This window comes from Pseudorca crassidens, chromosome 6, assembly GCF_039906515.1.
Source record: "Pseudorca crassidens isolate mPseCra1 chromosome 6, mPseCra1.hap1, whole genome shotgun sequence".
Classification (NCBI taxonomy): Eukaryota; Metazoa; Chordata; class Mammalia; order Artiodactyla; family Delphinidae; genus Pseudorca; species Pseudorca crassidens.
The window spans coordinates 7452560-7473444 of record NC_090301.1 but is presented as its reverse complement, the minus strand read 5'-3'; the positions used below and the strand labels follow the sequence as shown (position 1 = coordinate 7473444).

The following is a 20885-nucleotide window of genomic DNA, read 5'->3' as shown; positions in this document are numbered from 1 at the left end:
TCAATGTGCTTCTAGTCTTCTGTGAATTGGAGGGGAGAGAAGGGTGTTTTCTGTGGGGGCCACATCCAGCCTAGGCTCCTGTTTCACACCAAGTCTCCGAAGTAGAGTTAGAAGTGGTGCTTAGAGGTTTGGCTTTCACTCCGGGGCATTCTGAGTACTGAGGTTGCCTGTCAGCTACTCTTCCCCTTCCCATCACTGAGGATTCTTTCACCTGCAGGTAAAATCCGCAGCTTAATTTCTCTTGCTTCCTGGATCCCTTGAAACTCTGATGAGGACCAGTGACCCTTCCCTCCCATGTATAATTCCAGGGTATTGAGGGGACCTAGGTAAAGACCCCTGGCCTAAAAGAACACCCTTAGCTCCCCAGGGAGAATAATTTCTGTTTCTGCACAAACCCAAGACCTACAATTCTCAGGCATCCTTCTTCCATGTAGGGTCACCCTAACCTCCCCACCAGAGGAAGTGGATATGAAAAAGGCATGGAGAGGCCCTTGCATATAATCCAGCAATCGTGCTTCTTGGTATTTATCCAAATGAGCTGAGGTACTTTGTCCGCACAAAAACCTGCACACAAATGTTGATAGCAGCTTCATTCATAGTTCAAAACTTAGAAGCAACCAAGGTATTCTTCAACAGGTGAATGGATAAACAAACTGTGGTCGATCCATACAGTGGAATATTAATTCAGTGATGAAAAGAAATATTATTCACTGTTGAAAAGAAATGAGCTATCAAGTCACAAAGTGACATGGAGGAAACTTAAGTGCATATCGCTAAGTGAAAGAAGCCAATCTGGAAAGGTTGCGTTGTATATGATTCCAACTATATGAAATTCTCGAAAAGGCAAAACTGTGAACGGAGTGAAAAGATTAGGGTTATCAGGGGTTAGGGCAGGGAGGGAGGGATGAACAGGGGATTTTTAGAGCAGTGAAACATTCCGTATGATGCTATAATGGTCATTATACATTTGTCAAAATCCATATAGAATGTATAACACAAAGAGTGGACCCTAATGGTACTATGGACTTCAGTTAATAAAAATGTGTCAATATGAGCACACTGGTTGTAAGAAATGTACCAACACTAATGCAAGATATTAATAATAGGTGAAACTGGAGGGGGAGGGAGGAGAGGCGTATATGAAACTCTGAACTTTCTGCTGAGTTTTTCTATAACCTAAAACTGCTCCAAAAAATAAAATCTATTAATTAAAAAAAAAAAGAAAAGAAAAAAGAAGGAAGGAAGGAATGGAGACAGCAGTATAATTACTTCAAATGTCCATTTCCCTCTGTGGACAACTAGAGCCATGTAAGAGCTGAAACCTCGTGATTGCAAATGGTAGAAAATGTAACACAAAAGAACTTAAGGGAAAAAAACGGACAAATATTGGGTTATGGAACTACAAAGACCAGAGGCAGCACTTCTTTGCCCCCTCTTGGTCATGAAGTCCTATAGATCGTGTTCCCTTCATGCTTCTTACCCACAGTTGCCATCCTCCATCTCCATGGCCATGGCCTTCATTGGTTCTTTCCTGGGTCTCTACAGTGGCCTCCGAACTGGTTTCCCTGCCATCATTTGGCCCTGACTGTCCATACTGCCGTTAGAATAACCTTAATAAACTGTGGACCGTAGCTAACATCTCTCCTTCAGTTTTTGGTTCCCCACCTTCAGGATCTGGGCCCTGCTCACCGCCTGCTGCTTCATCTCTTGGCCTTCCCCCTCCCTTCCAAATGGTACACTCCCGGAATATGCAATACCTAGCAGTTCCTAGAAAGTGCCACTCCTCCAGACTTTTGCACATGCTGTTCCCTGTGCCTGGCACTCCCTCCCTTCCCCTGGCAAACTATTTCTCATTGTTTGTGACTCAGCTAAGAGATTATCTTCAGGAAGCTTTCTTAATGCTTGCAGCCTAGGTGCCCCTTCTCGGGGTTCCCATTTCACCCTAAGTTTTTCTCTATTGTAATCCTTATGACATTATGCAGTATCCTTCTCTTTTCTTCTTTTCTTCCTTCTTTGGACTACAGACTCTTTGAAGGGCAGAAACTGCCTTACTGCTGTAGACCTAGTATGCTGCCTCACATGTGACAAACTCCCACCGCACGTGCATGTTTGTTTCACAAGGACGTACCAAGTTTGTTGGAGCAGACAGAGATGGGCAAGGGAAGACCACTGCCACTGACTCAGGGACCTTCTAAGCACCTGACATGGGAGCCTAGCCTGAGAGGACAGCTCTGAAAGTGAGGACAGCAGAGATTGCGTGGACATCTGTCTCACTGGAAAGGTGATGAGTCTACTCCCCAAAGGCCCTCCTTTGACTGAGAAATAGGGAACACCAACAAACAAATCAGTTCTGCCTCTGCCCTGGAGACTGTGTGATGTAATAGGACTTGCAATCAGTTACTAGGCTAGTAATGTAGCCTCACTGAGCCTCCGTTTCCTCTTCTGTAAAGTGGGAATGGTGATTGTCTACCTGGCAGATTCCATCCCTGGCATATATTTAGTGCTCAGGACATACGGGTCCCCTCTCTGTCTTCTACCTTGCACTGCTACAATTCTGTCTCCTTCTGAGTCCTGGGTCTTTAAAGTCACATGCGAGGGACTCCAGGCCAGGGTGGCCCAGAAACGCTCAGTCCTGGCTGCTGCCTTAGCCCCAAGCCCAGATGCCCACTCACCTAGCTCCTCTGTTTTTTTTTTTTTTTTCGGTACGCAGGCCTCGCACCACTGTGGCCTCTCCCGTTGTGGAGCACAGGCTCCGGACGCACAGGCTCCGGACGCGCAGGCTCAGCGGCCATGGCTCACGGGCCCAGCCGCTCCATGGCATGTGGGATCTTCCCGGACGGGGGCACGAACCCGCGTTCCCTGCATCGGCAGGCGGACTCTCAACCACTGTGCCACCAGGGAAGCCCCTCCTCTGTTTTTTTGAGTCTCCTTTCCCAACCAGCCTGGAGAGATTTCTGCCAATCTGCCTGTTCACCTGCCACGCCCCTGCAGCTGACACTTGCTGAGCCCTCCTGGCCTGGTCGTGTGACCTGACACCTGTGGCCTTGTCCCTGCTCAGATTTCTCCTCGATGACCCTGCTTGTACACCAGGCCAGATTCTGGCCACATCCCTACCCACCAGCCTGACTGGTTGCGGGGGAGGCCAACTGGTTCTAGGGGGCCAACTTACAATTCTACAACTTAGGGAGGCGCTGAAGGTGGGACCTTATCGGGGGTCAGTTTCCCCGCTCCCTTCCTCTCCTTTCCAAAACCAGTCGCTTTTGGCACACTACCACTTGGTATTGGTGGGAGTGTACATTGCTGTTGTCCTTTGGAAGGGCAATCTGGTAGACTGTTAAAATTTTAAATTGTATTTGTATTAGTCATTTATTTCTGCTTTAACAAATCATCCCATAACTTAGTGGCTTAAAACAATAATTAACATTTATTATCTTACACAGTTTCTGTGGGTCAGGAATTCAGAAGTGGTTTCGCTGGGTTCTAGCTCAGGGTCTCTCATGAGAAGTCAAAACGCCAATTGGGGCTGCTGCCATCTAAAAGCTTGACTGGGGCTGGAAGATTTCATCCACCACTCATGTGGTTCACAAGTTGGTGTTGCCTGTTGGCCAGAAGCCTCGGTTACTTGCCATGTGGACCTCTCCACTGGACTGCTAGAGTGTCCTCACAGCATAGCAGTTGGTTTCCCTCAAAGTAAGTGATACAAGAAAGGGGTAAGCTGCAATGTCTTTTAAGACCAAGTTTCAGAAATCACTGTCTATTGGGACGTCCCTGGTGGTCCATTGGTTAAGACTCTGCACTCCCAATGCAGGGGGCCTGGGTTCGATCCCTGGTCGGGGAACTAAGATCCTACATACTGCAGCTAGAGAAGTCCGCACGCCGTGACGAAGAGCCTGTGCAGCCAAAATAAATAAATAAGTAAATAAAGCACGTTCCATCATTTCCATAATATCCTACTGGTTATACAGGTCAGTCCGACTGGTCAGAATTATTGGGAGCCATCGTGGAGGCTGGCTACTGCAGAATCAGTCAGGGTTCTTAATTACAAGTAACAGAAGCTAAGCGGACTGATTTCAGCAGGAGAATTGATTGAAAAGACAAGGAGGAACTCGCAGAATCACTAGCGGGGTTGGGGGACCACGCTAAGAAAACAGGCAGGAGGCCAGGTGGCTGGGCACTACAGCCGAAAGCACGCCATGGGAACAAGCCAGGCCTGGTGCCCCTGCCCTGGCTGATAAGAACTTTGGGGTGTCCTGCTTCTTCAGGTGCTTACTCCAGATTCAGAGTCTGAGGCTGAGCCCAGTCACTCGCCCACGTGTTGGAGATGGGAAGGGTTAGGATCTGGACCATTTGTCTTCTGTAAGGGGAGGTGAGCTCTGCCTCCCACCAAGATGCTTATTTCCCCCAAACATGGGAACATACTTCAGATGCAGAACAGTTGTGAAAGAATGGCAGATGTCTGCTGCAGAGATACTCATGAGCTTTGACCCAGGGATTCTTACCTCTGGGAATTTATCCTATAGGTAAATAGAAACATGAACAAGTGTATGTTTAAAGGGATACTTGTTATTGCATTGTTTGTTTTAGCAAAAATAATGGAAACGATCAGGATGTCTATCAGCAGGGGGGCAGTTAAGTGCATTATGATACATCCATGTAAATAATCACTGCTAGGCAGCCAATGAAAAGTATGTGGAGGGCCCCATGACGTATTCTTGAAAAAGGCCAGGAGCAGAGCAGCATGCGCAGTACTGCACAGGTGTTTTGTTTTGTTTTACATGAGAGATAGAAAGCCATGTCTCTGCGCATGTCAGCTAAGCTGCATGAGGTCAGTGGCCAAGTAGATTTTGGGTCAAACTGCTTGTATCCTCAGCTCTTGGTGGTGCTGAGAACTAAGAAGTACATCATGCTTGTTATTTATACAACATTTTGGAGAAAGCCATACAAGAAACTGTCACCGGTGGGTTACTTGAAAGAGGAGAGAACCTAAGGGTCCTGGGTAGGTCGGGGGGGGATTTAAATTTTTTCCTTTATATGTTTTTGAACTCTAAAAAAATTTCAAACTGTAAACATGCACTGCTTCACCATTGTAAAGCAATTATACTCCAATAAAGATGTTAAAAAAATAAAACAAACAAAAAAAACATGCACTGCTTTACTACTGCAGCTGTTAATAACAGTTACTAAAAAAGAGAGGAGACTCTCTGACCAGAAAGAAAGTGAGAAGAGCAGTTGAATACGCATGTGGAAACTCTTTAGGACGGTGAAAGTATGAAATCCTAAATATGCAAGACTCAGGAGAAAACGAATAACATTTTGGGACACATCGTGGGGCAGTCACCTGTATTCCAAGATAGTTTTTATGATTTAATTTTCTTGGTATACATCTGGAGGTTGGAAATTAAAAAAAATAATTTAAAATATGCAAGTACTTTTATAATAAAAATGTTTTCAAACACAAAAATGGATCTGTTTCCATAGTTATCATCTGAGCAGCTTTTCCTTGATGTTTGCTGTGCTCTCTGGCTCGCTCTCTTCCCACACTCTCTTCCTTGTGTTTTCTCTTTGCTTTTCAGCTGTGTACCCAACACTATTATTTTGGGTACCAATCTGAGCTGTACTGCCCTCTCCACTGATGAATCCATCCACCTTTTTTATCCACTTTCAAATTTCTGCGTCCTCCCTTCTTCATCACCTACTCTTTCCGAATCTTCTGTTCTCCCTGCTCCATAGACACCTCTGATCCCCAGCCCCAGACTCCTTGATAACTGCAGATTTGGCATTGCCAATCAATCTCTTCCTCCCTCTGTTCTGAGACTGGTTCCTGCTTCTACCGGGTCCTACCTGTAACTTCTCTCTGTCCACCAGCTACACCTTTTCTTCCCAAGAGCCTGCCTTAACTCCATACTTTTCCTCTCTGCAGTTGCTGGTAATCACTGCAGTTGCAGTGATTCCCCAGGATTTCAAAAATCTCCTCTCTATGGGTGACTCTCAGATTTTTAGCTCTGACCCCCTCTAATCTCCTTCATTTCAAACTGCCTCTTTAAATTTTTGGATGACTGTATTAGTTTTCTAGGTCTGCTGTAACAAAGTACCGCCAACGGGGTGGCTTAACAGACATTCATTGTCTCACAGTTCTGGATGATAGAAGCCCAAGATCAAGGTGTTGGCCAGGTTGGTTCCTTCAGAGGGCTGTGAGGAAGAATCTGTTCTATGCCTCTCTCCCAGCCGCTGGTGGTTTGCTGGCACTCTTTGGTGTTCCTTGGGGTGTAGAAATATCACCTGGTTTCCTATCTTCATCTTCACATGGAGTTCTCTATGCATGTATGTCTGTGTATAAGTATACTCTTTTTATAAGGACATCTGTCATATTGAATTTTGGCCCACGCTAGTGACTTCATTTTAGCTTAACTACCTCAAAACCCTATCTACAAATAAGGTCACATCCTGGGGTACATTCTGAGGTTAGCAGGCCAGCATATCTTTTGGGGGGACACAATTCAATCTATAACGATGATGTTCCAGTCACTATTGCTGTGTAACAAATTATCCCAATATTTAGTGGCTTAAAACAACTATTTTATTATACTCATGGATTTGGTGGATCAGGAATTCAGACAAGGCACAGTGAGGATGCTTGTCTCTGCTTCATGATGTCTTGGGCTTGGATGCCTGGGTGTGACTTGACAGCTGGGGCTGGCATCATCTGGTGGCAATTTTCACTCAAGTGTACGACTGTTGATGCTGGGGCTTTAGTTGGGGCTATTGATGGGGCTAGTTACTTGGGCCTCTCCTTGTTGTTTGGGTTTCCTTGCAGGATGGCACCCTCAGGGCATTTGGACTTAACCATACATCAGCTCTTGCTTCAAAAGAGGCTGTGAGCAAACAAGCTCTATAGCCTTTACGGTCTAGCATTGGAGTCATCTCATTTCACTTCCACCACGGTCTATTGGTTATAAGGGCTTGAGGGGAGGGGAATTAGACTACCTCTAGAGAGGGTAGTGGCAAGGTTCTATAGGAGTATGTTGAACAGATGTTGTTGAACAGATGTTGTTGTATTTTCTTTAGAAAAATACATCTGTCACAGTCGATCAACCGGTGTTCCTTACAAATTAAATTTATTTTGAGCTAAACTCTTACTCCTCCCTCCCCCTAATGATCTATTATTTTCAACTTCTCTGCTTCTATCAATGTTACAATAAAGCTGAAACTTTGTTATTATCCCTGACTAGGGCAGGCAGAGTCTACTGCTGTAATTTTACAACTACTATTTGATGAAACATAGGAGAGTCAGAGTGAATAAAAGAAGAAAAGCGCCCTTCCTGAGGAGTAGGTAATCAAGAATTTATTTGATTTTATAGGTATTTTTTGAGTATCTACTGTGTACCTGGACAATGCCAGCTGCTGAGGATGCAAAGTTGAGTAATGCAGTATGTGTAATGGTTAAAAGCACGGGATTCCGTTAGCTTTTATCATCACCATCATCATCATGCCTTAAATTTGTTTCCTGCTCTCTGAAAGCTTATACTTTAGGGCTAAAATTATGGCTAAGGCACTCTGGAAAATGGTTTGGCACTTTCTGACAAAGTTAAACAAACATTTGCCACATAACCATCCATTTCATTCCTAGGTATTTACCCAAGTGAAATAAAAACCTTTGTTCACACAAATACCAGCATGTGAACATAGCAGCTTTATTCATAATCTCCCCAAATGGAAACAATCCAAATGTTCCTCAACTGGGGAACGGATGAACAAATATAGTGCATGCATACAAGGAAATACTACTCAGCAATAAAAAAGAAGAAAGTACTGAAACATGCAACAGTGTGGCTGAATCTCAAATGTATGATGCTAAGTGAAAGCAGCCAGTCTCAAAAGGCTATATGCTCTATGGTTTTACCTATATGACATCATGAAGCGAAATTATAAGGAGAGAAAACAGAACAATGTTTTCAGGGGCTGGAAGTAGGTGTAAGGGCTGACTACAAAGGATCGTTGGGGGAACTTTTGTGGGCAATAGGACTATTCTGTACCTTGATTTTAGTAGTAGTTATACACACCTGTATAAATGTGTCAAAAGTTGCAAAGCTGCATACTAAAAATACTAAATTTACTATAGGTAAATTATACCATATATATAATTTTGTATATGTGTATTTTATACATATATATAATTACCAGCACAGGTGGCATAGCATCAGAGATGTGGCATGTTAAGCCACATCAATAACACATGATTTAGGCTTCTAAAGATGAGCGGGAGTCATGCAGGTTGGTGAGAAATGGCGTAAGTGTTGGGAATGGCATCATGACAAGAGGGAACAGCATGTGCAAAGGCTAAAACAAATTAGCATATTTGAGGACCTTCATACATGGGCATATCCGGAGCATTAAATTAAGGGGACAGAGGAAGGGGAGGGGAGCAATGTGGGTGATTCTAGAGTTCAGGAGAATGGGACTGTGAAGGATCTGTTCAAGATTCTGTGTTTATAACAAGCTTCCAAGTGAGGCTGATACTGCTGGTCCGTTGATCACTTTGAGCAGCAAGAGACAGCATAAAGGTCAAGGGAGAATGTATTTCTGAAAGTAGGGAGTGGTCAATCACAATGAAGACAGGAAAACACTAAGTCAAGATGAGGACTGAAAAATTCCAGTTATCTACCTGTAGGTTGATGTGTCCTTAGAGCAAGCAATTGGTGGATGGGTCAGTATAGAAGCCACATTAGAACGGTCGATGATTGCTTGCCCGGTGTGGGAATCAGGAAAGTGCTTATACACACCTCTTTTGTGCTGTTTGGCTTTGAAAGGGAACAGAGAGGTAGGGAGGTTGTTGGAGGGGGAATTGGAGTTTTTAACATTAACTTTTAAGATGAAAGACATTTGAGTATTATTAAAAGCTAATGGGAAGGATCCCATAAATAAGAAAGAGGTTGGAGGCACAAGGAAAGAACGGGATGACCTGAGAAGAGTAGAGCTGCCAGATGTACCAAATAAAAATACAGGGTACCCGGACTTCCCTGGTGGCGCAGTGGTTAAGAATCCATCTGCCAATGTAGGGGACACAGGTTCGAGGCCTGGTCCAGGCAGATCCCACATGCCGCGGAGCAGCTAAACCCGTGCGCCACAACTACTGAAGCCCAGGCGCCTAGAGCCTGTGCTCCACAACAAGAGAAGCCACCGCAGTGAGAAGCCCACGCACCGCAATGAAGAGTAGCCCCTGCTCGCCACAACCAGAGAAAGCCCGCGCGCAGCAACGAAGACCAAACGCAGCCAAAAATAAAGTTAAATAAATAAATAAATTAATATAGAAAAAAAATACAGGGCGCTCACTTAAATTTGAATTTCAGGAAAACGATGAATAATCTTTTAGTGTAAGTTATGTCCCTGATATCGCTGGTGGCCTGTATTTCATTTGGCAACCCCCAATTGGGAGATTTTTAGGTCAAAGAATTATAGTCCCGGATGCACTAGGACGGAGCTGGAGCTCTAAAGTCCTCCCCTGCTGTCACATTCCAAGAATCTAGAATGAATTCTCAGTTTTTCCGGAACCGTTAACAAGCAGACAAACTGCTTTGAACCTCAGCTTTTGTCACTTCCCTATTTTCTCTAGGATGGCAAACGGGCAGGAAAATGCTGGATGAAAACCTGTTTAAAAGTTCTGGTGTGGAAAATCAGCTCCTAAATGATGCAGAGCTTTTTGAACTGCCAATGGGCTCTGGATTGGGCGCAGAAGACGGTGAGTCACACGGCGCTTGGCCCAGCTCCAGCTCTGGACACCAACTCTACTCAACTCAAGGGCAGGCAGGGAGCGCCGGCCAAAGGACTCGTAGGCGCTTGCGCCCTGCCGCGGCCCCGCCCTCCTCCAGCCTGACATCCGGGGCTCGGGCAGGGGCGTGCCCGGGAAAGAAGGGAGGGAGGCTGCGGAAAGGAAGGATGTCGTGGGAGGCTGGAGAAAATGGGAGGGAGGGGAGGCGGGGCGAGGGCAGAGCAGGGGGCGTGGCGGAACGAGCACGCTGTCACGTGACGTGCGTGGGGACGTGTCGGCCATCTTGTGTTGTTGAGGCTGAGGACTGACTTGGGTTCTGAGAGACTCCCTGTCCCGGACCGCAGGTAACCAGTGACTCGGTCTCGCTCCCCAGCCCGGCTCCGCTCCGCGCCCCGGCTCCGCCGTTCCGCCTGGGTCTCCCGGGCCTGCCGCCCGCGCTCGCCTCCCCGCCGCTCTGGCCTGACCCGGCCCAGCCGCATGGACACCCCCAGGCCGCCCGGCAGTCGCCGCGGCCGGCTCGGGCGTCAGGCGAAGGGACAGTTCAGGTGCGGGGTCGGAGTGACTCCCCGGCCGGGGGCAAGCCGGGCCCGGGCGCGTCTCGGCTGCCGAGCTGGAGAGCCCCTTCTTCCGGGGCCCGTTGGCATCGCAGTGGGAGCCGAGGAGGGGAAGAGGGTGGTGGGATGGCCAGTGTCAGGCCGGCTTGCTTAGGGCCAGAGGGCTCGCCTTCTACTACCTGGTCCTCGGGGCCAGCCACCCGCCCAGCCTCGGGGTGCCCGGGGTAACAGCTGCTGCGGCCAGACAGCTGTTCCTGCCCGCGCTCCTCCCCACACCTGGCCTCTGGGAGATGCGCCCTTGCCTTCCTCGCCGAGCATCTGCACTGGGGAGATTCCTTCCGTGGCGAGAGGACTGGGTCTGGACCAGGCCTGAAGCCAGGTGGATCCATGATCAGAACCTGGGACGGAGGTTGGGAAGGTAGAACCCATGGCAGCTTTGGGACCCGAACATTCACATTAGGTTGAAATGGGCATTAGCCTTAAGTGACAGTATTTCCCCACGAAGCACTCAGAATATTTCAGTTTTGTGGCTGAAACATAAACCAAGCGACCAGAGAAGGGGGGGTGTCAAGAAAGCAGGTTGTGTGACTGTGTTTGGGAAGCAGTAACGTTGCTTTGCATTTATCTAGCACTGTTGTTTTTGTTTAAATTTTTTCTTTCCTTGAAAGAGCACTTAAGCACACCTAATTTCTCTGTAAGAAAGGTAAGTATTTCAGTTTAACTTGCAAGAAATTGAGGAAGGGGCCAGAACCTGTGAGCAGATTCTTATCCAGTGTTGTATACCTTGGATTATACTTAGTCAATGTTAAATACCTTGGATTATAGGCAGTTTTGATTCCCAGTTTGTATGCATGGAAGATATCCTTTCCTTACATAGTATTTCCTTTTTAGAATCTAGTGATTTTCTAGATTAAAAAAAAATTGTCATCCTTTCTGAACATTAACTTTCATCTTTCTAATATTTGCAGCTCTGGCCTTTCAGAGTTTGTCTGTTTTGGTTAGAACACAAAGCGTTGTCTCATTTGTTGGTGTTTTTATGTGTTTTAACTAGTGTAGCAGCTTTCAGAGTGCTCAAATTGGAATATGTACTTTCCTGTTACATCAAATGTTACCTCAGTAGAAGACACTAGAAAAAAAAAGTAAAAGTGGTATGTATCTGGAGAAATGTCACACAGTCTTTTTGACATTTACTACTGGGGAATACAATGGTGATGGTGGTGATTCACTAGAAAAGAAAGGACTTTGAACCTTTTCTATACCGGACAAAGCATTTTTGGATTTTGAGACTGAAGAGGGAGAAGGGACTATATGCTTCCATTCATTTATTCTTTCATTTGTGCATTTGTTTGAAGAATATCGAGATCCTACTACACTGGTGGGTGCTGGAAGCAAAACAGACCAAAAATTCCTGTTTCCATGAAGCTCATTCCTAGACAGATAAATACATACTTAGGTAAGATATATAGTGTAGTGATAAGTGATGTGGGAAAAAAATGAGACAGGGTAATAGGATAATAGGGAGCTGGGGGAGGGTTAATTTTAGGAGGAGTGCCCTGGGAACGCCATAGGGAGAAGCTAATATTTGAGGGAAGACCTGACACAGGTAAAGGATCTATTCCTGTGGCTCTCTGGAGGAGAAATGCTCCAGGCTAGGGAAGCGAGGGCAAAGACCCTGAGGCAGAAACTGAAGTGGGAGCAGATCGTGTGTGGCTGGGAAGAGTATGGAGGCTAAGCCTAGCCAGAGAGGCATGATCACTAGGGAACCTAGTAGGAAGTGTGTACCCAGCTCACTGGTTCTAAGATGAGTGGGGTTATTCAGTTGCCCTGGAGTCTTCTTCCACACCTCTTTCCTCCAACATGACACCCTTCCCCTCCCCCAATTTGGAAAATTCAGGATGCTCATATAATGTATTTCAGGAAATTGTCATGAAATAGCTTTCTCAAAAGTAAAAGTTTTTAAATGAGATTGATGATAAAAGGATTTTTCAAAAGAAATTGCTTTCTAAGAAGAGGATCTTTGAATTACTTCAGAATATTTGAAAATGTAGGGAAATGAATTTCCTTTGAAATTTAGACACAGGTCATTAAGGAATATAACCTGGAAGAAGTGTATTAACTCACGTTGTTTTTAATGGTAAAGAATTCCTCTTAATGATTTCTGTGTTGTCCAGCCTAGTTTTAAGTTCCTCAGGGACTGTTCAACTAACTTGTTTGTATATCTTTTATATCATTTTACACGTGTAGAACTTTCTGTGCTGAGTTTTTTATTCCTCAGCTTTGACCTTTCAGACTAGTTCTTCAATTAATTTTATACTAGTAGACTTTTTCTTGGAAAAAATTTTCTTATGATTTTCTTTCAACTTATCTCCATATTCTTATTACTGAGCTTTCATAAATGTCCTCTTTCATTTTAATTCATCTGAGGAATTTAATATTTTGGCTTTGAAATGCTTTTGTTGGTGAGTTGCATATATGAAAAAGAATTTGTCTTGGCTTGCCTGAAAATCATGAGAAGTTAGGAATTGCGACTTCAGGGTGTGAGTGGAGCTCCTTGGCCAAGAGGAGGCATAGTGATGCTAGTGAGGAGATAGTGTTTTAACGAATTGCATTTCTCTCTCTTGTTCCTTTGGTGAGTTTTTGAAATCACAGTTCCAAATTATAATGTGTTTGATGTCATATCAGCTCATTTGTTCTCATGACTCTGCGTTTTAGTATTCCATATGTCTATATTTTTGTTGACCTTCACACTGGAAGATGACACTATTGATAGTGATTGCTATCTGGGAGAACCATTTTGGGTGACCAGATTATTACTGTCCTGTTTATCCTTGCCCTTCTAAAGGATCTTTGATTTGTTCCATTTTTTAAGACTGACTTCATTTGCCATTCTCTGTTAGCCCCTGACGACTAAATTTTCAGTACTGTTTTATTCTATTTCTTATAGTGAGACCAGTCTCATTAGGTTGAATCTACAGCCTATGTTGGTGTTAATCCAGGTATATTAGAGGCAAGTTCAATGTCTGTTTTCTTCAGCAGTTCTAATAGACTTAACATTATTTGGTGATTGTTGTAAAACTCTGAACCCAAGTTTTTTTTTCGTCCTTAACCCCCACTAGGATTTTATGGTGATTAAGTCCTAATATTTCCATTCATTTTTAATGCCCTGAAGAATTGCATGTCTTTAAAAATATAAGTAGATTTTTATTCCACAGTCAAGTACTTATAGTTAGACTCCTAATATTTCTTGACCAGGATAGCATTTTATCATTTTTTATGCTCTCAGATAACTGAGAAATATATTAGATTAATTATATAGGAATACAGAATGATACCTTTGTTGGATTGCCCATAATTTTATTTGAGGTTGATGGAGAAGAGGGGAGAGGTTTGAAAAACAAAAGGATATTCTCTTTTTTAAAAATAAATTTATTTATTTTATTTATTTATTTTTGGCTGAGTTGGGTCTTCGTTGCTGCGCTCATTGTGGTGGCGTTCTCATTGTGTGCGTTCTCTTCGCTGCTGCGTTCTCATTGTGGTGGCTTCTCTAGTTGCGGAGTACGGGCTCTAGGCGCGCGGGCTCTAGGCACGTGGGCTTCAGTGTTTGTGGCACGCAGGCTCGGTAGTTGTGGCTTACGGTCTCTAGAGTGCAGGCTTAGTAGTTGTGGTGTACAGGCTTAGTTGCTCCGCGGCATGTGGGATCTTCCCGGACCAGGGATCCAACCCGTGTCCCCTGCATTGGCAGGCGGATTCACAACCACTGCACCACCAGGGAAGCCCCAAGAATATTCTCTTAAGTGGCCAAAATTAATTTTATAAAAATAGTTTCAAAGTATGATACACTTCCTTACCTCAAGTAATTAAGGAACACAATTTTATATTTTCTTGGTAACTACAGAGTTTCATTGAAATTGAACTTTATTTATAATAATAGGAGATACCCTAGAGCTTATTCTCTTGAGTTAGGCCCAGAGAAGAGTTTTTATTACCTAGTTCTCCCCTCTTTTGCTTCTGCTTGCTCTTATAAAAAGTAGAGTGCAGGACTTCCCTGGTGGCATAGTGGTTAGGAATCCGCCTGCCAATGCTTGGGGACGTGGGTTCAAGCCCTGGTCCGGGAAGAGCCCATCTGCTGCAGAGCAGCTAAGCCCACGTGCCACAAGTACTGAGCCTGCGCTATAGAGCCCACGAGCCTAGAGCCTGTGCTCGCTGCAACTAGAGAAAGCCCACGAGCAACAACGAAGACCCAACGCAGCCAAAAAATAAAAAGTAGAGTGCAGTGGATAAAGTTGGATGACCTTTTGGACATTGTAACATGGCTCCTTTTTTGAAAAATTAAATCAGAGGTGGAAGTGGCTTTTTCAAGTTGCTTTCTTGCTGTTAGTAAAATTGTCAACTTTAATTTTTAGTTACTGTTTTTTGACTTTTTAGTAGCAGCCTTCAAAGCATCATTTGATTTTAGCTAAGAAATCACTTAGAGCTGTTGTTTCAGTCCACTCCTTGTCACTTGAAATGTCACCATCTTGTGGATTTTTAAGATATTGTCTCATCAGAGCATTAAAAGAAGGTTGTGATTTTGCAGCTGAAAGCACATCTGGAGCTTTGCTCCTTGGACGTTTTGGCACTGGTCACACCTTGGGGCTCATTGATTATTTGCATAAGATACATGCTGTATTGCCGTCTTGCTAGCTGTCATTTTTCTATCAGATATGTTAAAAAAGTTAATACCAAATCCCTGTAATGTAGTTTTGGATGAAAACCCTAAATAATCATTTCCTGAAACCCTACGGTGGTGCTCATTTTTTAGTTTCATCAGAATCACTTAGAACTTCGGTTAAAAATATATATTTTTCAGTCCCATTCCAGAGCTACTGAGAGAGACGCTTTAGATGTTAGGACAGGGTATATAGATTATAAGTATATCAGGTGATTCTAATATTTTAACCAGGTTTGGAATCCATTTCTTGTAAAGCATATTCATGATAAAAATTACGTTTCTAACGTTTCCTAAGAGATTGCTGAGTTATTTACTTTAATACTTTTATTATTTGCAGTGTTAAAAGGACCTGAATAAAGTCTGCTCAAACCTCCTGCTGTGAACCAGCAGAACTTTTGAACCAGGTGAGTTTTGAAGGGAAGCACAAAGCGTGAGGGCTTATGCAAACAGATAATTTTTGCTTTTAAGGCTCCGGTTATTTTTGTCCTATTATTTCTCCTGAAGTTATAGATAGAAACAACTTCTCTGGTACCACTCAGATCCCTTATGAACCGTGAGAATAATCATACCCTTTCTGCATTGATCCTGGTGTGAATTTGTGTCTTAAATTGTCATAATGATTTTTTGATGGTATGAAACAGGAAGAGGAGTGCTTTGAGGGGAAGGGTAAGGAGGTACCTGAAGGCACCCAAGAGCAGCTGGCTTCATGAAGGACATGAACCAGAAACCCCATGGGAAGCATTCAGGAGACACGGTGGTCCAGAGAGCACTTTTCTCCTTGCTGGCTAGTAGGTGTCATCTCTTGTCTCTTTATATCTTGCTTTAGTTGTCTTTCCACACTCTGGTCTTTTCTGCTTTAACAAAAACAGAAGAAAATTGCTACTTCATTCTTGGAGCCCCATAGAAACTCAAGCTCTAGTGCCACTAGCCAACTGGTTATTAGCTCAGTGTCCCCACTTCAGATTCCTGGGAGGGAAAATTTGATTGGTTGAACTTGGTCCAAATTTCCATTATTGGTCCAATTAGTGTGGCCATGGGGTTGGGGTCTTGAAAGGTCCCACTCCTAAGAGTGGGGGCAGGTCTCAGAGGAGGTGGAATGTAGCCTTTTTGAGGCAGAATCCCACAGAAGCTTCTAGATGTTTTTCCTTTTCCTAGAAAAATGCCTGTATTCTTGTCAGTTTCAATTTCCATGTCCTGAAGAGTTAAAATATATGCGTATCTTTTCGGTGAATGAGGCCTAGTAGGTCTCACCAAGCATTCTTGGAACTTCCTAGTGCAGTGTTTAACAAACCTTCTCGATTTGGGGGTTCAGAGGACCATCTAGGGTAAAGGCTTAGTAAATGAACATAAGCAAATAAGACACTTAGTTTGTGGAAAAATTCATTGTTTATTTATTTTTCATTGATTGCTGTTAAAATTTTAATTTCTGTGTACTTTTTACAGTATTAAGTAACACTTGATTATGAGGAAGCCATAGAGAATTTGAAGGGTAGGACTTCTATATATGAATCTATATTCACATTATTTGAATGGTAGCAGGGACTTTCACTTTTGGGAAAGGATCAGGGAGACAGTATAAACTTTTGTATTACATGTTTTTGTATACTAGAATTATTAGGTAATATTGAGGCAAACTTTTAAAAAAATTATTTATTTTTGGCTGTGTTGGATCTTCCTTGCTGGGTGCGTGCTTTCTCTAGTGGCGGCCAGCTCCTCATTGCGTTGGCTTTTCTTGTAGCGGAGCATGGGCTCTAGGCACACGGGCTTCTGTAGTTGTGGCTCGCGGGCTCTAGAGCGCAGGCTCAGTAGTTGTGGTGCACAGGCTTTGTTGCTCCGCGGCATGTGGGAACTTCCCAGATCAGGGCTTGAACCCTTGTATCCTGCATTGGCAGGCAGATTCTTAACCACTGCGCCACCAGGGAAGCCCTGCAAACTTTTTTTTAATGGAGCATTTTGAAGTTCTCTTTATTTTTGTTTGTAGCTTGTATGTACTTGGTAGCATCTAATTGCTTAAGTCATTTTTTATAACTCACATCTTGTTATGTTAGTATATCAGTGTATCCAGATTTTGACGCAAAGCATAGGAATTATTAATCAGAGTGATCTATTATAGAATGATGTATGGAATGACAGACCACAGATGTGACCTCCTATGATTTTTTTTTTCCAGCCAAGATTTCTTTAGCAGATTGCAGCTAAATTGATTTATAAGGTGGAAGAGTCCTTTCTCATGTTGTACATATTCTTTAATCTGGATGTTGAGGTAAAGCATATGTAGGGCTTTGTGAGGCTTAAAAAGATTTCCACACCATCAGTGTAAAACTTTCACAGGCTCTGGGCATCCCTCTCTGGAAAAGATTGGCTTGTGGTGAGATTATCAAATGATATGGTAATGTTTATGGCATTGTAATTTTTCCTTGAATAGTTAAGTGGTTGCTAATTTTATTCTCCTTTCACCAAAAGGGGGGAAAAAAGAGAAACATTTATATATTGTTCAGAAGCAGTGGGGAGAATGGCAGTAACAGTTATAGCTTTTTCTTGTAGTGATATTGTGGCCAGTATGTTCTTTGGGAACAAAGCTCCTTTTATTCTAGTTGTCCTGAACCTGGAGGAAGTCTTGGGAGCTCTGGCCACTTCAGTATTGGTCCTTTGCTTGCAGAGACTGACAAAGAATTGGCAGAGGTACTGTCTTGGTACTTAATAATTGGCAAATCATGGCTCAGTCCTTGAAGAGATGGTTACATCCAGATTTCATGATTAGCCCCTTGGGAATTGAGATGTTGTTACCCAAATCGTGGCCAGTTGAGTAACTGGATGAAGCCATCTTGCAAGATCAGTGGGTCAGAGAGCCTTAATTCATGTTCTGGAATCTGACACTCTTTATGTAATCTTTCATATTACTTCTGTCATTGTTAATGAAGTTTCTGATAGTGTGTTATGAGAAGATATACTCTTCCTCAACCAGAGAGCTCACTGTATTGCTTAAGTGAGTGATGCAGAGGGGTAGAAGTTGGAGGATAGTGGAAAAGAGAAGGAGATTGGAAAAAGGAGAAAAAGGACTTCCACAAAATGAATTCCCCTGAAAATTGCAAGGAAATGGGGCAAAAAAAAAAAAAGGTAACCATGCAGTTTTGAGCACTATGTCAGTATGTAGAGAAAAAGCTTGTGGCTATTAAGCAGAGAAATGTAGGTTTAATTTTCTGTCATTTACTACCTGTAACTTTAGATAAATAAGTTAACCTCTTGGAGGCTTATTTTCCTTACTGTAAAGTATATCCCATGGTGATTTGGGAATTAAAAGTAAAATGCCCAATACAATGCCTGGCACATAGTAAATAAATGGTAGCGGTTACGATTGTTATTGCTATGTAAATAGATACATTTTGATTGTAAAGTGTCATCTTTATAATTTGAATAGAGGCCTTGGTGGGTTCTGTTTTTAAGTCTTCTGTCTTTTTTTTTGTTTTCAATCCAGCAAATATTTGAATACCTTCTTCGTTCCAGGTGCTGGGCTAGCCATAGTGGTGAGCAAAACACCTATCTTCATGGGACTTACATCCTAGTGGTAGAGGCAGTCAGAAGTCATATAAGTAAATTTCAAAATGTGGAAAGTTTCTCTGTCCTTGGAAAAGATACATTTTTAAAACCCTAGATATTCTTTGAATAAGTGTCCTATTTGGATCTTGGTGTTCTTGTTGTTAGGGATATTTTATGCCTCTTGATATGCTTTCCAGGGTATGTGGGTTCGTTTTATGTTAATTTATGTATTTCTTTTATTTGTCATTTTTTCCTCTTTCTCTGAGATAGATGTTCGCAACTTTTTATCTTAGGACTCCTTTACCTTCTTAAGAGTTAGAGGACCCCAAAGAGCTTTTGATTTTTCAGTTATATCTATCTTTATGAGATTGAGAAATTTAAAATGGTTTATTAATTTATTTAAAAATAGCAATAGTTTCTTTACATGTTAACATAAATATATTTTTAATGAAAAATACCTATTTTCTAAAACATTTCTAAAAAAATTTGCTGAGAAGAGTGACACTGTTTTACCTTTCACAAATTGCTTTTTATGACTTGCTTTGTAGAAGGCAGCTGGATTCTCACAGCTGCTTCTGCATTCAACCCGTTGCTGTTTATTGTATTAGTTGAAGTCTGTGCAGGAGATTTATCCTCACAGAGATGTGTATGTAGTTGGAAAAGGGAGGAATATTTTAAGAGCTTTTTCAGATTATTGCAGATTTTCTTTGATATTACACTAAAATTAGACAAGTAGTAGTTTATAAAGGTTAGTTGCAATGTGAAATTTGAATTATATCAGTGCACTTTTATATTACATTACATTAAAATCTGTTGGTTTATCTTGTGCATTAAATGGATATTTTATATTATGCAGTATCAAAAAAACACATTCATTAATATCAACATCCATCAGAAAAGCCGTTACTTATTGGAAAGTATAAGTACTAGAAAAACTCGTCAAGCTCATGGTAATGAATAGAAGTTTTCTAAAATTTTAACTTTTGCTTGAAAGCTCAAGTTTTATAATTGGCAACAAGTACTATCAATTGTTTTCCTTAAAGTGACAGTCTTGTTTCATTCATTTTTGAAAAAAAGGTCTGCTATATACCCAGGTCTGGATAATTTAATTTGTGTGTCAGCTCTTTCAAATCAATATGATGTTTCATGAGCAGAAGCAGTTAGCTGTCACATAAATGCTTTTCTTTGAGACTTTGGTGTGCAGCTGAAGTGCTTTATGTGTACTTCTCATTTCATCACGTTAAGAATATTAGAAAGCTGTGTACACAGGGACCAGGATTAATAAAAATTAATAGTTTTTACTGCTTTATAAAGGGCATTGTTAAGTAAACCTGGCTTTTTTTCCTCTCTTGTGAATATATGGCACATGGCAGTGAAGACTACTGTAGTTTGGTGCCATTAATTTGAATGGTGCTAAGGTGCCAGCAGTTTTACCCATGATTAGTGCAGTGCCAACATAGTGAAAAATGCGAAGAATATCTTAGTATTAACAGTTTTGCCATCTTGGATATCTTGAAAGTGTTTTGGGGAATTGCTGCTCTGGGGAGTGGAACATTTTTCAGTATTACATTTATATATATTGATATTACGTTGACTTTTTAAAAAGAGTTTTCAAAAAAAAAGGAGTTGTTTGAAATAGAAACTGGAATAAACATATCATTGAGGATTTTTAGATTTCAGTGAGGGTTTTTAATTCTGGGTAGATACAAATTTATTCATAAGTTGCAATCAGTTATAAAATACTCTTCTAAAATGGTCCCATAAAAATAGTCTTCTGCACCAGCGCTGTCCCACAGAATTTTCTGCTGTGATGGAAATGTTCTATAAATCTGCACTGTCAAATACTGCAGCCACTAGCCACATGTGACTGTGGAGCACTTGACGTGTGGTTAGTGTGACTGAGGGAATCGCATTTTTTAAAATGTAAAAAACCTTTACTTTTTTATTACAACTCAAGTCCTCTTATTTTTAAAGGTTTTATTTTTAAGAACAGTTTTAGATTCACAGAGAAATTGAGAAGATAGTACAGAGAGCTCCCATGTATACCACACCCAGGTTTTGTATTGTTAACGTCCTATGTTACTGTTGTCCATTTGTTACAATTAGTTAGCCAGTATTGCTTATTAACTAAGTCCATAGTTTATTCAGATTTCCTTAGTTTTCCTGAGTTTATTTTTCTATGTCAGGATCCCATCCAGGACATCCCATTACATTTAGTCAGTTATCCATAGGCTCCTCTTGGCTGTGATAGTTTCTCAGACTTCCCTGTTTTTAACAATCTTGACAGTTTTGAGGAGTATTGATTAAGCGTTCTGTA

At 42.3% G+C, this 20885-nt stretch overlaps 1 protein-coding gene across 8 annotated transcripts in view; it reads left to right on the top strand.

Moving 5' to 3' along the window:
* Nucleotides 1–9998: 9998 nt before the first annotated feature.
* GIGYF2 (GRB10 interacting GYF protein 2) overlaps nucleotides 9999–20885 on the top strand; it is a 126393-nt gene continuing 115506 nt past the window's right edge. For 2 of the 8 annotated variants that reach the window (XR_010944175.1, XM_067740200.1), the window contains exons 1-2: nucleotides 9999–10110; nucleotides 15369–15432. The gene's annotated coding sequence lies outside the window, so the exon portion shown is untranslated. Of the gene's footprint in view, nucleotides 10118–13264; nucleotides 13328–15368; nucleotides 15436–15794; nucleotides 15820–20885 lie in introns of those variants that run through there. The other 6 variants (XM_067740202.1, XM_067740205.1, XM_067740204.1 and 3 more) reach the window with 6 other exon arrangements.